Source organism: Talpa europaea, assembly GCF_964194135.1.
Source record: "Talpa europaea genome assembly, chromosome: 10".
Classification (NCBI taxonomy): Eukaryota; Metazoa; Chordata; class Mammalia; order Eulipotyphla; family Talpidae; genus Talpa; species Talpa europaea.
The window spans coordinates 27,402,133-27,418,394 of NC_140077.1; positions in this window are offsets into that span (position 1 = coordinate 27,402,133).

The window sequence follows — 16,262 nt, forward strand, 5'->3', positions numbered from 1 at the left end:
GGCACACTATTCTGCGCGCCTGGTCTGCCCCGGCTGTGGGTGCTCGCTCTCCCTGTGGGCTCAGACTACTTGTTCAGAAGGGGCCCGGTGTGGGCTAACTCCCCAGCTGGCCACTAGCTCCTTCAGTAGCCTGTGCTGGGGTCAAGTCGCTAGGTGGCACCAGAGATCTCTCCTAGAGCCCTTGGGGAGCTGATTTTCCACCCCGTGGGACAGGGAGCAGAGCGGGGATGGTAGGGTAAACCTCAACGGCTTTGGGGTACTGTGTCTGCCTTGTGCCCCACCGTCGTGGGGAACCCACTCCCCTAATTTCGTGCCCCGGGTCTCAGTTCCAAAGCCCTCAGTTCCAGGACGCGGGCTGTAGCCCAGATCAGTGGCGCGGGAATGGCGCCTTTTGAATCCCGCTCCCCTGCCTGGGCACCTTGTTCCTGCTCACTCAGGGAGGGCCTCGCCGTCTCCCCGCAAGCCTAGGTCGCAGGCGCAGGGCCCTGGGCAGCTGCAATCCGAGCGCCGCTTTCGCGCAAGCTTACCGGGCGGCCGGGGCTGTGTGCTGGTGCTGGTCTCCTCCTGGGGGGCGGGGCTCTCTTTAATGGCGCCTGGAGCTCACCTCCGGGGCGGATCCTGCAGGGTTCGCCTCAGCTCCCGTTCACGGGGTGTGGTGGCTGAAATAGTTCCTTTCCACTCACAGTCCCACTTGCTGCATCCGTTTTTCTTGTTGGGCGTTTTGGTTTGTTGTTTCCCTCGTCTCTGCCGGTCGGAGAGTGCCGCCTCTGTGGGCGGGGGAGGGGAGCAGGGTTCTGCGCTTCCCTCCCTTCTGGTCCTCTTTTATGGCAACTTTCTTCTTCGGGCAGTTTGCTGGAGTCGTCCGTTTATCTTCCGTGTCCCAGTTCTCACTGGGACCTGCCGCTTTTCCTCCCTATTAACTTTTTTTAATGGGAGATCTTACTCGCAGCGTCTCCTCGCCGCCATGTTGCTCCGCCCCTCCTGCCAATTTTAAGATATGTTTTAAAGAAATAAAATATAATAAAGTAACTATAAGAAATTTCAACCATTTATTAGGCATATGAAGTGAAATATTTCTAAGTATAAGCTCTTGGGAATTTTTTTTTTTAATGATTGAATTGGCAGAAGTTTCTTAAAAGATGAAAGCCGTCTGTACTGAGAAAAGACAACTTTCACTGGTAAGTCTCTTATTGCAAGTCTTTTACTGCTCCATGAAACTTCTTTTCTTTTGAAAGCTTTGTGTTGGGTAGATTTGATATTCAACAAAGTGCCTACATCTTATGGAAAGCTTCATGAAGTTTTCCATATGTGTTTATCTATATAACTATCAATTGCTTCAAATACTGAGCATTTCTAGTCCACAATGGATTACTTACACCTCCATTATTTAATAAGCCCCAAGGGTTACTCTCCCATGGACTCTCTTAATTTATGTATAAGTTTTGCCTGTTTCTTATTTTTATTTTTATAAATGGAATGATAAAGCATGTGCCTTCTTACACCTGACTTCTTTTTGCTCAATGTCTTTCTCCAAGAGTCCTTCATGGCTGTGTGTAGCACTAGCTTTTCTTCTTCAACACTTTTTATTCCATTGTTTGGATAGCTCACAATTTATTTATCCATTCTATTGTTGACAGAACTGGGTTGTTTCTACTTGGGGATAATTATGTATAATGCTGCTATGACAATCCTTATACATGTCTTTGTGTAAACATAAGCATTCCGTTCTGATGTGAGTGTACCCAGGAGTGGGATTGCTGCGGTGTAGGGTGCATGTATATTTAGCTTTAGTTATTATCACCAAATGGTTTTACTGAGAGGTTAGACCAGTGTATTCTCCTGGCAGCAATGTGGGAGTGGAGTGTCCTTCAAAAGGCTTTCATTTGTCTTCAAAATTAAGGTCCTGCAATATCACTGCTTATCTGATGTTAATGAATTTCTACAGAATCAGTGGTCAATGCTAGAAAAGGGGATGCTTCCATGGTGACTTTTGTCTTTTGACATTGTCAGCTGTCCATGTAAAGAGTCCAGATTCAGGAAATGAAATGAGTATCCTTGTTCTGGAGGCGAACTTTACCCTGACCTTCCTTGGTTTTTGGAGCCAGTAAATTTCAATTTTGTTTTGGTTCCTTTGAATTGGCTTTCTCGCACCAGCAACCAGAGAATCCTGCCTAACAGATCCTGTGTGGGAAGGAAAATGGCAAAGTCTCTTTCAGTCTTTCTGTCCTGAGTATCTAAATGTTCAGGTTTTAAAAAGTGAACATTTGCCTCAACTGAATGCACCACATAACATCTTACGCTACTGTCCCTACTTGTCGTGGTATAGAGTGTGTGCATCAAACACTGCATGTGTGAACATTGGTATTTCTGGGACTCTGCCCAGGATTGCTTCTGCAGGCACATAGGATTTTCTAAACATGAATGATTTTAGTTGGGGGTCAGATAAAGTAAAGATCAATCCATTTTCTTTCCAACAGCAATGTTTAGTTTAAAAATAAAAGTAGAAAACTCTCAGAATGGGATTATTTTTCAGAGAGTCCTTGTTTCCGTTACACTTTAACTTTGAAACATTAAAGAATATGTGGTGCAATGTCACAGCCAGTCTTTAGGATACACTTCAGATACCCAGGTGAGAGAAAATTAAGCAACAACTACAATTGTGGAGTCAGAAATCTTTTCATGTAGAAAAATTTTATAATCTGGGGCAGAGGAGGGAAGCGAATAGAGAAGGAGCTAGCAAGAGCGCCCCCTGTATAGCGCCCCCCACTATGGTGTGCTGGAGCGCTGGCTTCCTTCTGTTCCTCTTGACTATTATTTTGGTAATTTAACACATTTTTTTTTCTATCAAATGTATTTCAGTATTCAGAATTATTGGGAAAACAGAATTCATTGTCATTGAAATTAATTAGCAGTCATTTCAAATAATGATTTTATTCGAAAGTCTTATATAAAGCAAAATTTCACAACCAGTTGGAATCTGCACACTCATTTTTGGTTACTTTCAGAAAACTCAGTAATTTATCAAATGAAAGCAAGAAAATGTCCCTTTACCCATTCCCACATGATAAGAATAGGCCTGGCTTTCAATGCAGCTTTATCTCTGGTGTGTCTGGCAGAATTAAAATTGCTAAAATTGCTAAGCAGATTTCAAGATGATTTGGGAAGTTCTGGATTGCTTCCCCCCCACCCAGCTTGCAAAAAAGTGGCTGAGGTTGGGCTCATGTACAAGATTATTCTAGAAAAACAGGGTCACCTAAGTAGGTCTAAAACAGTATGAAACGCAGGTGTCCCTAGCCCTCAGGAATCGCCCCTCTCCTCTGACACCCAAGTCACATGTGGTAGTAAGGGATCCTGTCTTCATTTTCTTTGCCCAGGTCATTCAGTTCCACAAAGAAATCATCTAGATTTGTGTCATATTTTGACTTTTACTTATCAGTCTCTGTCATTGGTTTCTATATAAGCGCCCTTCACTTTATGTAGGACATTTCTTGTTCTGGTGACCAGTTTCTCCTTCCTGCTGCTCTTCTCTTTCTGTTATACAGCTTAGGGTGGGTTTGAGTTTTGCTTATTCATGTATAAGATCAGGTCATCATGCTGAACAAATGTAACTGAAGATGTGTGTGTAGCACAGGGAATTTATAACATAGAAAATACTGCAGTGGATCACTGCCCCAGAGTCCAGCGAGCATGCCCCTGTGTAAGAACAGATCTTCCTGATATTGTTTCCCTTGGCCCAGCTCCCACAGTGGGGAGGCCTTGGTCAGGTCTGTCTCTGTTATCCTGCTAACATACTGTTAAGGAAAATTAGTGAATTCTAAAACTGTCAATCTAGTCTAAGATGACATTTGTTGTAGGTCACAGCATTATTCTGTGTACTTCTTGACTAGTCAAAGACATGAATTACAAAGGGGTACAGGGCCCACAAATGAAATGTACAACTGGGGCTAAAATCTGAGATGCTATTGCCTACTTTACTATAAAAGAATGATGCAGAAACATGAAAGGGGAGAGGATTGTAGAGCAGACTGCCTGGTCAGGTGAGCTCACAGAGAGAAGAGGGGAGTGGATGTTCTGCCCTCCGGCCTCCCTCCTTCCCATCTCCTACTAGGCCTTTTAGTTTATCCTGCCCACCTGAAGCCAGAAGGCTCAGAAGCATATGCACGAAGATCAGCCTCAAAGAGAGATTTGTGGAAAGTGGCCTTGGATGGGCAAATGAAAGACATTTCTGGAAAAATACATGCATTATTGGTATGTATTTTTTTATACAATTAAACTTTGAGAAACTGCTACCTTATCACTTAGAATTTTTATTTTACACTTATTGGAAGAGCTCTGTTAGACATATAAAGAGTGATATTTACTCCTATTATGTAATGTCTTTCTGGATTTAAAAGAACTATATTTCAATGCTAAAGAATAGTAAAATCTTTTTTTTAATGCCTTTTGTGGCATGTGCTTTTCCCCCAAAGGTGGCTGCAATAATGGCCCCCATCCTACATGTGGTTACTAAAGCCTTGCTACTTCCACATCAAGAGGGGAAGCCTAAATCCTCCCACTTGAATCTAGGCTAGTCTGTGACTTGTTTGTAACCACAGAATGCATCACTTAGGGTGCTGCATGACTTCTGAGGCTCTGTCCAGAAAGACAAGACAAATTCTGTCTTGCTTGCTGAAACGTTTGCTCTGGACCCAGAGCCGCCAGTCTGACTGGTCTGTGGCTGCCTTGTTGTGAGCAAGTCCAAACTAGATCCACTCCAGAGAGAGCACATGGAGAAGCCCTGAGACTACATTGAGAGAGAAAGATGCTTTGCCATTTTCCAGATGCTCCTGACCCTCCACCTCTGTTGTTCTTGTTCCAGCTGCTGAGCCTGCAGTTTCATAGCAGTTTCTTTTTTTTTAAAGATTTACTTATTTTATTTATACAAGCACTGGGTACAGTCAGAAGCATGGGAGGGTGAGAGAATTCACCAGAGCCAGAGCGGGGAGCAGAACAGGCAGAAGAACCGAGGTACACTGCTGAGGGGAGCAGCGGGTGGCAGGAGAGGTCTGTGCACCATGTGGGACCCTCCTCCGGTGGCCAGGGAGCAGCCGGGGATCGAACCGGCGCTGCAGAGGCTGCGGGCAGCTTCGCAACCCAGTGCTCAACTGCTGCCCCACCAGGGAGGCCCCTTCATAGCAGTTTCTTAACAAGTACCACCCAACAACACCCTTTCCTGAAACCCTAGCCCACAGAAACTTTGAGTGATAATGAAATAATTGTTTTAAGTCACTGAATTTTGAGATGATTCTTTATGTAGCAAAGGTAAGCAAAGGAATTTTAGCAGTCAATTATATTCAGTGTGTTTTAGCACCAATAATGTATGTGTGTGATCGAAGTGATGATAATAGGAGGGACCAGGTTTGCACATGCACAGAGAATGACTGTAATGTCAGCCTGCTGGTCAAAACAATTGTGAGATGTCTATTTTTTTTAATGTATTTTTTAAAAAGATTTATGTATTTATTTATACAAGCACTGGGTATAGTCAGAAGCACGGGAGGGTGAGAGAATTCATCAGAGCCAGAGCGGGGAATAGAACAGGCAGACTGATGAAATACACTGCTGAGGGGAGCAGCGGGCACAGGAGTAGAGGTCTGTCGCGCCATGTTGGACCCTAGCTGGAGGCCGGGGATCGAACCAGCGCTGCAAAGGCTGCGGGCAGATTTGCAGCCCAGCAATCAACCGCTGTGCCACCAGGAGAGGCCCTGTGAGATGTCTATTTTAAGAAGCATCCTAGTAAGCAAAAATATGTCCTTTAATAGTGATGATGTAGAGGGAGAGAAAAAGACTGAAAAAAATCAGGGAACTGGTTAGTAAAATGACTTATTTTTAAGAAGCTTAATATTTTGTAATTAAGATAATATATACTCATTTACAAAAGAAAATCAAATACAAAAACACTACTAAGACCAAAAACATCCCAATAACAACCCTTTTAACACAATAAAATCATCCAAATCTCATCATCCAGAAAGAAACATACAAGTTTCTGAAAGCTTATGAGCATATATTGATATATAGATATAATTTATAAAGAAGTTCATCTTTCATTGCAAGCTGATTTTTTCCACTTGAAAATTGCTGATTTCATGTTTCTATCTTCTATTGCAATAGAAAAAAAAACTATATCCTTATTTGTTAATGGTAGCATAGGATCTTATTTATAGGACTAATTATTTAATGATAAACATTTTGGATTTTTCCCATATTGCTTTTATAATTACATTACAGGCATATTTATGCATATTTGTTTTCTCTATTGTGTAACTATCTCTGAAGAATTTCTAGGTATGAGATCCTTGTATTGAATGGAATGCACAATTATAGTGATGATATGGATTGAGATAAAGAGCTCCCAGAAAGATTATATCCATTCATATTCCTGTCAACAGTTCTTGAAAATGGCAGTTTTCTTTCTCCATGGCAATGAGCTGTCACCTTGGCATATTATTTTGCATTAAAATCTCTTGAGAAATAGCAGGTGTGAGAAGGGCATTTTGACCATCCTTTTTCCTCCTGAAAGCAGGAGATAAAACTCCCATGTGACAGGTGCCTGCCTTATACAAGGAGGAAGGAAGACACTCTGATTACCAGAAACTGGGGATTGAGACAGAAAGAAATCTGTACAAAGAGCTCTCGTTAAAATATTTCCTATCTTCCTTTAACCTCCCCACCTTGTTTAGCTAGTTTTCCAGTTGCCTTACTTTGTTCAACATGCTTGTAGGGTAAGGTAAAAGGTATCAAGCTTTTCTGCCCTCCCGCCATCAGGATAGATGAGGGAACCCTGTGATCCTGAATGCATGCCTGATGGCGGGCCCCTTGGGTAGGGTGTGGGCATGGGTAGATGGGATTCGACTGGGCTTTTAAGGGCGGTGTCACGGGGATGCCAGCAGAAGCAGAGAAAGAAGCAAGAGAAGCAGAAGCCGAGAGAAGGCCGGAGAGCCCAGAGTGAAGACCTACTGGGGGCTGGGAGGTCTGCCAGCCTACCGGCCCCCCAGCACCCCTTCCTGCTGTGTACCTGGTAATCCCAATAAAAACCTGCAAAGCCACTGAGGACTCTGACTCCTCCTTTACCTGGTTTGCTGGATCAGAAAACCTGCACTGTGTCCTTCCTGAACTTACAGTGCTATAGAAGGATGTAGGTGCCACCAATTCTTTGTATCTTCATTGCTTATGAGGACCCCAGTGCCATGCAAAACTTGCCACAAATAGGCATGTTTTCCTCCTGCTTATCTTATGTCAATATAATTCTCAGGGTCAGCTGAAAAAGCTTAATAGGGTAAAAGGAAAATTTTGCCCATCCTTTATTTGTTTGTCATTCATCTGAGGCCAATTTTATGGTTTAAAAAGATTCCTCATTGTTTTTATTTGCATTTCATGAACACTTCTTTATATTTTTTGGTCTGTTTTAATTTCTTCTCATGCATTAGCTATTCATCATCTTTGAGCATTTTTCTTTTTGTAGTTGATTTGCAAGAGCTCTTCATATAGTGCAGTAGTAGTTCTTTGTCTATCACGTGTGCTTCTAAATAATTGTGCTAAGACATTTAAACCTCTATAGTTGTGGTATTTTGTTTTTGATTATGCTGCCAGGAAATATTTAATTTCTATGTTAATTTATTTTATTCCTGGGTTTGGTGCCAAAAAAGACTTGTTTACTCTATTATCATTAAAAATGTTTACTCATACTTTTATTTCACTTTTTGCATTATAAAATTTTCAGTCTAACTGGAATTATTTATGAAACTTAATTTTTCTTCTAGACTGACTATCCAGCTCCCCTAAGTTATTTAGTGAATAACAAATCCTTCCTGTGGCCTGAAATGCTAAATTATCATATACTAGTTGGAGGAGGAGGTCATCGAGAGGATGTGACCCCCTGGGGGCCAGCGAGCTGGACCTGGGTGAATTGAGAGGAACCTTGGCCCTCCTTGTCCTTGGACTGTGCGTTCTGCCATATTCCCACATAGAAGCCCTTCAAGGACTCTGTCTTGCCATCTGCCCGCTATATGTGACTCAACCCAGTTAAGGCTTTTCTAAGGTTTATTTATTTTTATTTTTTAAAAAAGATTTATTTATTTATGCATACAAGAACGGGGGTACAAGCCAGAAGTGCGGGCAGTAAGAGGATCCACCAGAGACAGAGTGGGGAACAGAATGGGCAGATTGACTGAAATATACTGCTGAGGGGAGCAGTGGGCGAGTCAGGAGGGGTCTGCTGCGCCATATGAGTAGCCCCCTGGCTGGGGATCGAACTCTTGCTGTGGTGGCTGCAGTTAGCTTCATAGGTTGCATCTTAACCCTTTGTTCCACCAGGGAGGCCCTCTAAAATTTATTTTTTGAGGTAACATTGTTTTACAACATTGTGTGGATGTTAGAGGTATAGGCCTCTCTGTATATTTTTAAGATAAAGGTTTGCAGCTTGCTAAGACAACCCTCATAATTAAGCTCCCTTGTGGGAGTGGCAGCTGCCAATCTTTACTCATACCTCTGAGCTTATTCTTTTCTGCTTGTTTCTAGAGTTCTTATGTAAGTGAGATCAGATGGTATTTGTCTTTCTCCTCAGGACAGATTTCATTTTACATTATTTCCTTGAGGTCCATCCATGTTGTCACAGATGGTAAAATTTCATTATTTTTTATGGCTGAGTAATATCCCATTGTGTATTATGTGCATACAATTTCTTATTCATCCTTCACTGGACACTTAGCCATCTCTTGGTTATTTTAACCAGTGATACGGTGAATATGGGTGCACATATCTTTTTGAGTTAGTGCTTTGCTTTTCTTTGGCTAAATACCTAGAAGTAGAAATGCAAGATCATATGGTAGTTCCATTATATTTTTAATTTTTTGAGTAACCTTCATAATGCTTTCCATAGTAGCTTCACTAATTTATATTCCCACTGTACACAATGGTTCCCTTTTTTCTGCATCTTTGCCAACACTTGTTATTTCTTGTCATTTTAATAATAGCCATTCTAACAGATGTAAGGTCTAGAATGAATTGCATTTATTAATAATCTATCCATTCACTGTCTAATTCAGTTCTATTTCCTAATATTTGGGAGGGTATTTGTTGAGGAATTTTTGGTTAATATTAATAAGATTGGTTAGCAGTTTTATTTGAGTTTAGCAAGATTTTGTAATAATGTCATGTTGTTTATGCCATTTATTTGCTATATTACCTTTTTCTTTAAACTGCCCCAGGGCTCAGTAGAAAAATTTTCTCCACAGATATTTTACATATTTGCTCACAAAATAATCCTAGCAATTTTTCCAAGAGGTAACTTTTTAAAAGTTTTTTCATTTTTGTCTGGCTTTGGTTTCATGTTAAGAAAGACTTTTCTAATCTAAACATTACCAAAACTTGTTCTTGTACTTTTAAAATTTGTATTCTATTTTGGGTTAAATATTAATGAATGTTTTATACTAGTATTTCGATAAAGGATGCTTTTATTTTTTCTTTTGAATAGTGGAGCAGAAACTTATTGATCAAAGGACTTAGAAAATGCAGGGAGAAGGGGGGGGTGTGTGTGGTTCATCTGGCAGTGCTGTTCCTTCTGCACATCTCTTGGCTGTTGCTTCACTTTGGTTGGGTTTCACGAAGCCCTAGGAGTCATCATTCTCTTTGACACCCTAATGATGACTGTGGGGTTTTCATTCTTAATGGTTAACTTGAAAGACATGACATGGAAGCCCAAGAGGTGCTGTTATTTTCTAGGAGCTCAACATTTTTCATGATGATGGTCTGGTCAGGTGACTGTGACTTATACAATTCACTGTGCTACAGCCATTTCCTTCCTGTTTACTGAGAACTTACTGACCTCTATCTTTGAATATGCTTGGGAAAGTTGTGTTTAGTGGTGCAATGACAAATGTCCTTTTTTTGTTTTGCTTTTTGGGATCAAAGGAAATCATCCTGTACCATTCTGGGTTCTTCTTGGCTGGCAAATTATCAAACAAGCATCACTAGAATGAAAGGAGAAAGCACCATATAGAAGTTTAATAATAACACGTCTACCTCCTGTTTGCATGGGATAAACCCAACATGCCTAAGTGCAAGGATGTATTTTTTCAAACAGCACAAGAAGTTGGACAACAACAACAAATACTTAACTGAGTTAGTCACACTTGAGCTAAATTTTAACTGATGGCATCTTCTCCGGTTTCATAGTTGAATATCATTGTATCAGAATTGCCCTCGGTATGCAGGGCTCAAAAGACTTTTTCTCCATTTCCCTTTTTGGAATACATGAATATCTACATGCCCATGTTTTCCATTTCCTTCCCTAAACCAAGACGGTAAACCAATTTCTCCAAAAGAATTTGTCTTTAAGCGATAGCAGTACTTCATGGCCAATTACATAAAGACTTGGCTGACCTATGGGGGCAGAACCTGTAGTGGTCTGTGCTTTATGGACACTAAGAGACCTCATAGTGCAGAGGAAGAGATCAAAATAATAGAGAGAGGGACATGGAATGTCTTCCATTGAAAGTCAAAATTTACTACAACCAAAACCGAATAAACTGCACAAGGCTGTGCTAATAAAATAATCACACACACCCCACCCCCGCTTCCTATTGCAACTGAGGGCACAGCTCTCAGAAAGCTCAGACTGGAGCTAGAGTTTCTGGAAGACTTTCTCCCCTCTTGGTTAATTTTATCAATATAACTGCAACACTGGACTATGCGGTGTTTGCTTGTACTTATAATGATGCAAAAATGATTTTCTAAAGTTGAAATATTTACCATCTGAGAAGATTTTGTGTGATATTTATGTGACTGAAATACATAATTAGTAATAAAATGCTTTGAAAGCTATATTGAATCTAGACATTTGGCTTAGGAAAATAATCAGAAATTAGATAAAGATTTATATATGAATCAACATTATTTCTGTAATCTTTATAAAGCCATCATCCAAAATTGGTGAGATGAGCAAAGAAACACAGATTAATAACAATAACTGAACATAATTCCCAAGTAATTCAAGTTCTGTATTAGTTAGTGTCCTTTGATTATAAGTAACAAAAAACTGTGATTCATTTAGGCAACAAAGGAATGGCTGTGAAAGACAGTTGAATATCTAGTTTTCAAAAAAATGGGTCCCAGGCCATGGTGGAGTTCCTCTTGTGAGAACGAATGAATGGTTACCATTATCAGGATGAACCAGCCCCAAACGTTTTCCAACCCATTGTCACTTTACTGGAGCTTCAACCATCTGGGTAGGAGATTCTGAATGCCTGCCTTAGGTTGTGTGTCACTGCTTGGTATGGGAGCACAGATATTTTCTAGAGAAAAGTTTTACTGTGGCTCTATAGAACAGGGAGAGCAGAGACTGGCCAGTTCAGGAACATGATAAATTACTTTTTAATTCCCCTTGCAGTTCACAGGGAGCTGACTGAATTCTGCAGTAGAAGAGAGCAAAAGAGATGGATGTCTCCAGCCCTGGCCCATTAAACTCCTGCAGAGTCCAAGATTTTCTCTGCTTTCTCATCTCCCAGGAGGTAGAAGGGCCAGCACAGGATGCAGACACCATGGGGGATGTCCAGTCTACCCCAGGGAAGGAGTGAGTGCCTACATTATTGCGTGAAGGCTATGCACTGAGCATCCCCACTGGACAGTAACATGAGCAAGGAGTTAACTTTAATGATGCTAAACCACTGAAATTTGAGGGATATTTTTTTTAAAGTTTGGTTCCTCTACTACTCAAGGATGAATTTTGGCAGTCTTCCTCCACCCCAAATTGAATCCACTTCAATTTCTTTACTTGCCTTTAGAAAACACCAGGGGGCCTCCCTGGTGGTGCAAGGGGTTAAGACGCAACCTATGAAGCTGTCCGCAGCCACCAGTTCAATCCCCAGCCAGGAAGCTACCCACAAGGTGCAGCAGACCTCTCCTGACTAGCCCGCTGCTCCCCTCAGCAGTGTATTTCACTCAGTCTGCCTGTTCTGTTCCTCTCTCTGTCTCTGGTGAATCCTCTCAACCTCCACACCTCTGGCCTGTACCCCAGTTCTTGTATGCATAAATAAATAAATATTTAAAAAGAAAAGGAAAGAAAACACAGGGGATTATGCAGATCCCGGCAATACTTTTTCTTTTTTTCTCCTTCCCTCACAGCTGCTCCCATATCTTGTTCTCTAAAATTCTCTGAAAACTGTTTATCTAGCACTTGCCCAGGCACCCATTTCTTCTTTTTCACACTTCTCTTTTTTACCAAATCTACATCACAAAATCTCAGACTCTTCAGGCAAAGAAGAAGTCCTTTCAGAGGATGGGAGAGAGAGAGAAACTAAATAGCTCTCAGCAAAGGGGAATGTATGGGAAAATTAATATATTAATAATATTGTAACATTTATAGCAGTAAAAATTTGGAAACCACCTACATATAAAATCATAGGTTAAATATTATGGCAGACTTGGTACTGATTAGATGAACAAGATAGATTTCTTCCCTAAACTCATGGAGCTTATAGTCTAAAGAGAATATTTTATAGTCATTAATAAAAGTTAATAATAATAATTTTGAGCATGTTTTGGAACTGTAATCAATAATTTAAAATGGAAACTGACATAATTTTTATTGAAAAGCTCTAGTAAGAAACAGCATACATAGTAGTAAAATCCCAATGAAACTACTTTATATATGTAAGTCCCTGTATACTGCTGTATCTGCACATACATATGTATGTACGCAGATCAAACTTAAAAGTTGATGTTAGATGTTGACATATAGGTGATTTTTATTTCCTTTTTCATAGTTCTGTGTATTTTCAAAATGTTAGCAATAAGAATATTTTTATTTTTTACTTTTTTAAAGATTTATTTATTTATACAAGAACGGGGGCCAGATGCATGGGAGGGTGAGAGGATTCACCAGAGACAGAGTGGGGAACAGAACAGGCAGACTGAGGAAATACACTGCTGAGGGGAGTAGCGGGCAAGACAGGAGAGGTCTGCTGCACCATGTGAGATTCTCGCCAGCTGGCCGGGATCAAATCCGCCCTGCAGAGGCTGCAGACAGCTTCACAGTGTGGCACTCAACTGCCTGAGCCACCAGGGAGGCCTGTCAGTATATTTTAAATAGTAAGTGGGGCTTACAGGTTATTCTTATCCTTTTTCTTATAATTTTCTGCATTTCCCAAATTTTAATAGATTATATAATTGAAAAAAAATCAATTCACAGTATATTTGATATCATTGTGTACTGAGAAACTCCAGAAATGGCTTCCTAAATTAGTTGGCTTTTGCCTCCACTAGCTCTGTAAACCTCAGTAATGTGTGTTTCTTCTAATGGATTTTTACAACAGTGGATTAATCCCAAAGGACAGACAGTTTACATATGCTTACCATGACTATGTGGACTCTAATAAAATTAAGCTTACCTGTCCTTTAGAATAGAAGCAGTTGAATTTCATCAGATGGCTTTTAAGCAAGAAAATTTATATTCTTAAAATATGGAGATGAAATGATTAATTACGCTGGGCAATTCTGTTCAAATTTACTTAGTAAGTTTGCTATGCTTTCCTTGTGTCAATATGGAAATCTATAGAGATAAAAATGCAATTTATGCTGTGCTTAAAGAAAATGACTTTGCTTAGTACAATACAAAGCCATTGAATACTAACCCCCTGACATGGCCCCTCCTTGAACTACCAAACACTGAGAGGAGAGGGTGAATTATTGGTGATTTTAATTTAGATTGCTCAAACATTTCCATAGACATAGAAGTTTGAGTTGATTAAACTTTAAACTTATCTGATTAAAACACTTATTATATTATGGCTGGAGTTACAGGAAAGTACTTCAATTGATTGGATAATTATGAATAAATAGGGAAGGATATGACTTAGAAAATTCATTTCAATTATATAAGTGATTGCTATATGAAAGAAATTAAGACACTGAAATTGTCTTGATATTGTATCAAATTGCCAGGCAGGAGCTTTGTAGATGCATAATGTATGGTATGTACAATGGTATGAATTTAGAAATTTGTCCTAATTATTTTCTGAGACATTGTTTACTTAGCGTACGAGATATGAAGGTAAAGATAAAATTAGGAGAATTCACATAGTAGAAACATTTGACCAGTTGCCTGTTATTGGCCAGCTGTTTCTAACTCATTTCTCAGTTGTTCTTAGAGAAAGCAACCAGCCAAGGTGCCATTAGGTGTTCTGAATGGATTTCAGACAAGGAAACATGAACTGTGTTTTCATTGGTTCATTTTGTCTCAGACTTGTAATTCCCATTGACAGAGGGGTCTTTGACTAATATAGACTTTACTCACAGGCTACTTTACTCACTAGTGAATTTTTTCTTTTACTGAAGAAGTTGAGACTATGAGTGGTTGCATAAATTCTCATGGCCATATAGCTAGGAAGTGTAGAGGGGGTCAAAGGGTCAAAGGCTTAAGCTTCCATCCAACTCCCAGGACCCCATGGTGCCATGTCCCATTGCATCAGTTCCTGATCAATTCAGGGGACTTCTTTCAAGTTCATCAAATCTTTCTTGCCACATCACTAAAGAGCTGCTCAGAGCATATTCTGTATCATAATACAGTGGCCCCCTCTTTTCTGTGGTTTCAGTTACCTGTGGTCAACTGTGGCCCCCAAATATAACAATAAGATGTTTTGAAAGAGAGAGACTACATTCAATAACTTATAATTGTTCTAATTGTTCTACTTTATTATTATTGTTAATCTCTTACAGTGCCTAATTTATAAATTAAACTTTATCATGGGTATGTATAGTTAGGGAAAAAAACATAATATATAAATCAGAGTATGCCATGGTTTCAGGCATACACTGGGGGTCTTGGACCATCTTCCCTATAGATAAGTGGGGACACTGTGCCATGATTTCTATTACCAAGCACAATGGTTTATTATCTTGGGGAGTGTCTGGTCTGAATAAAAGACACTGCCCCCAATACAAAGCATAAAGGATGAGTATTAATATCCTTATGGCAAGAAAAGGGGACAGAGGCATTATTGTTTCTAAAGAAACTGTCTCGTGGAGGGGACAGTGAGGTGAAGCTATGGAGTGTGGTTAGTGTGGGAGGGATCTTCAGGAATGTCTCTGTCCTGGTGCTGGTGCCCTCTGATCCTTATTTTCAGCTAGGGAGGCTGCAAAATGCATGCTATCAGGGAAATGTGAAATTTGGTCATATGCACATGTCTTCTTATTTGGTTTTTATTTATGGTCGAGAAGCTTGCACACGAGATGAGGGGACAGTGAGGGAAAGCAAAGGACCAGCCTTGCTCTCAGGAGATGATGCCCCAGGGACATCGCCCTCTCATTGTAGAAATAATATATAGCAAGAGCAAAGTAGCTGCATCCCCTCAGAGTTACAGTATGTGATGCTGCAGGATCCGTGAGCAAAACCTCAACTGCTGGTGGAGCTGCACCTTTGGTCTTGCTCCTTTTTAGTGATGTTATAACTATTATCCAGGAGGCTGAAGCACTGGGGGGCTCTGACAGGGCTGGCTGAAGTGACGCTGCCCATGCATAGGGGGCAGTGCACTGCTCCTGAGTGACAGAGACCCCTGAGAAGCAGGCACACTGCACACGTCTGGGCTGAGAGAGAGTAGAGGCCTGTGTGTTCAGGGCCTCCTTCCTCAGCCGGGGACAGACAGCACATGGCTTGAGGCCTGCAGAAACAAATCTCTCCTCCCTGGCAACCCTTATTCAGATTGTAGCTCTTAAAAAGTTCTGCAGTGAAATTGAGGCTCTCAGTGGGGGGAGGTGCAGGTGGGGAGCAGAGAGGAGAGGGGACCCAATGGACTGTAGTGGAGGATACTGTTACTTTAGTGGTGGGGGTGGTGTCTTTACTAGATCTGAAAAGATGTGAGCCAATATCCATAAATTATATACAGTGTTGTAAAAACAATGTTATCTCATTTAAAAAAAAACAATATAATTAAGGACAAAAGAAGTTCTACAGTTTGCCTTCCTATGGATGAATGCGATTAGTGGATAGTTACACATTTAAAATGCTCAGAGAGAGTGAGACACTGTCTTCAACTCAAACTCAGGCTGGAGTTCTGCTTCTTGCCCAAGGCTAAACAATGAAACCTCCCTTTATGCTATAAAATGAATTGGAACAGAACAAGGGCTCACCATTGGTAGGTGAGCTAGATAGAGAGCTATCTAGGTGGGCTAGATAGAGAGCATCTTTTTTGGGTAAAATTGTATTTAAATATTTCTGCATGACCACA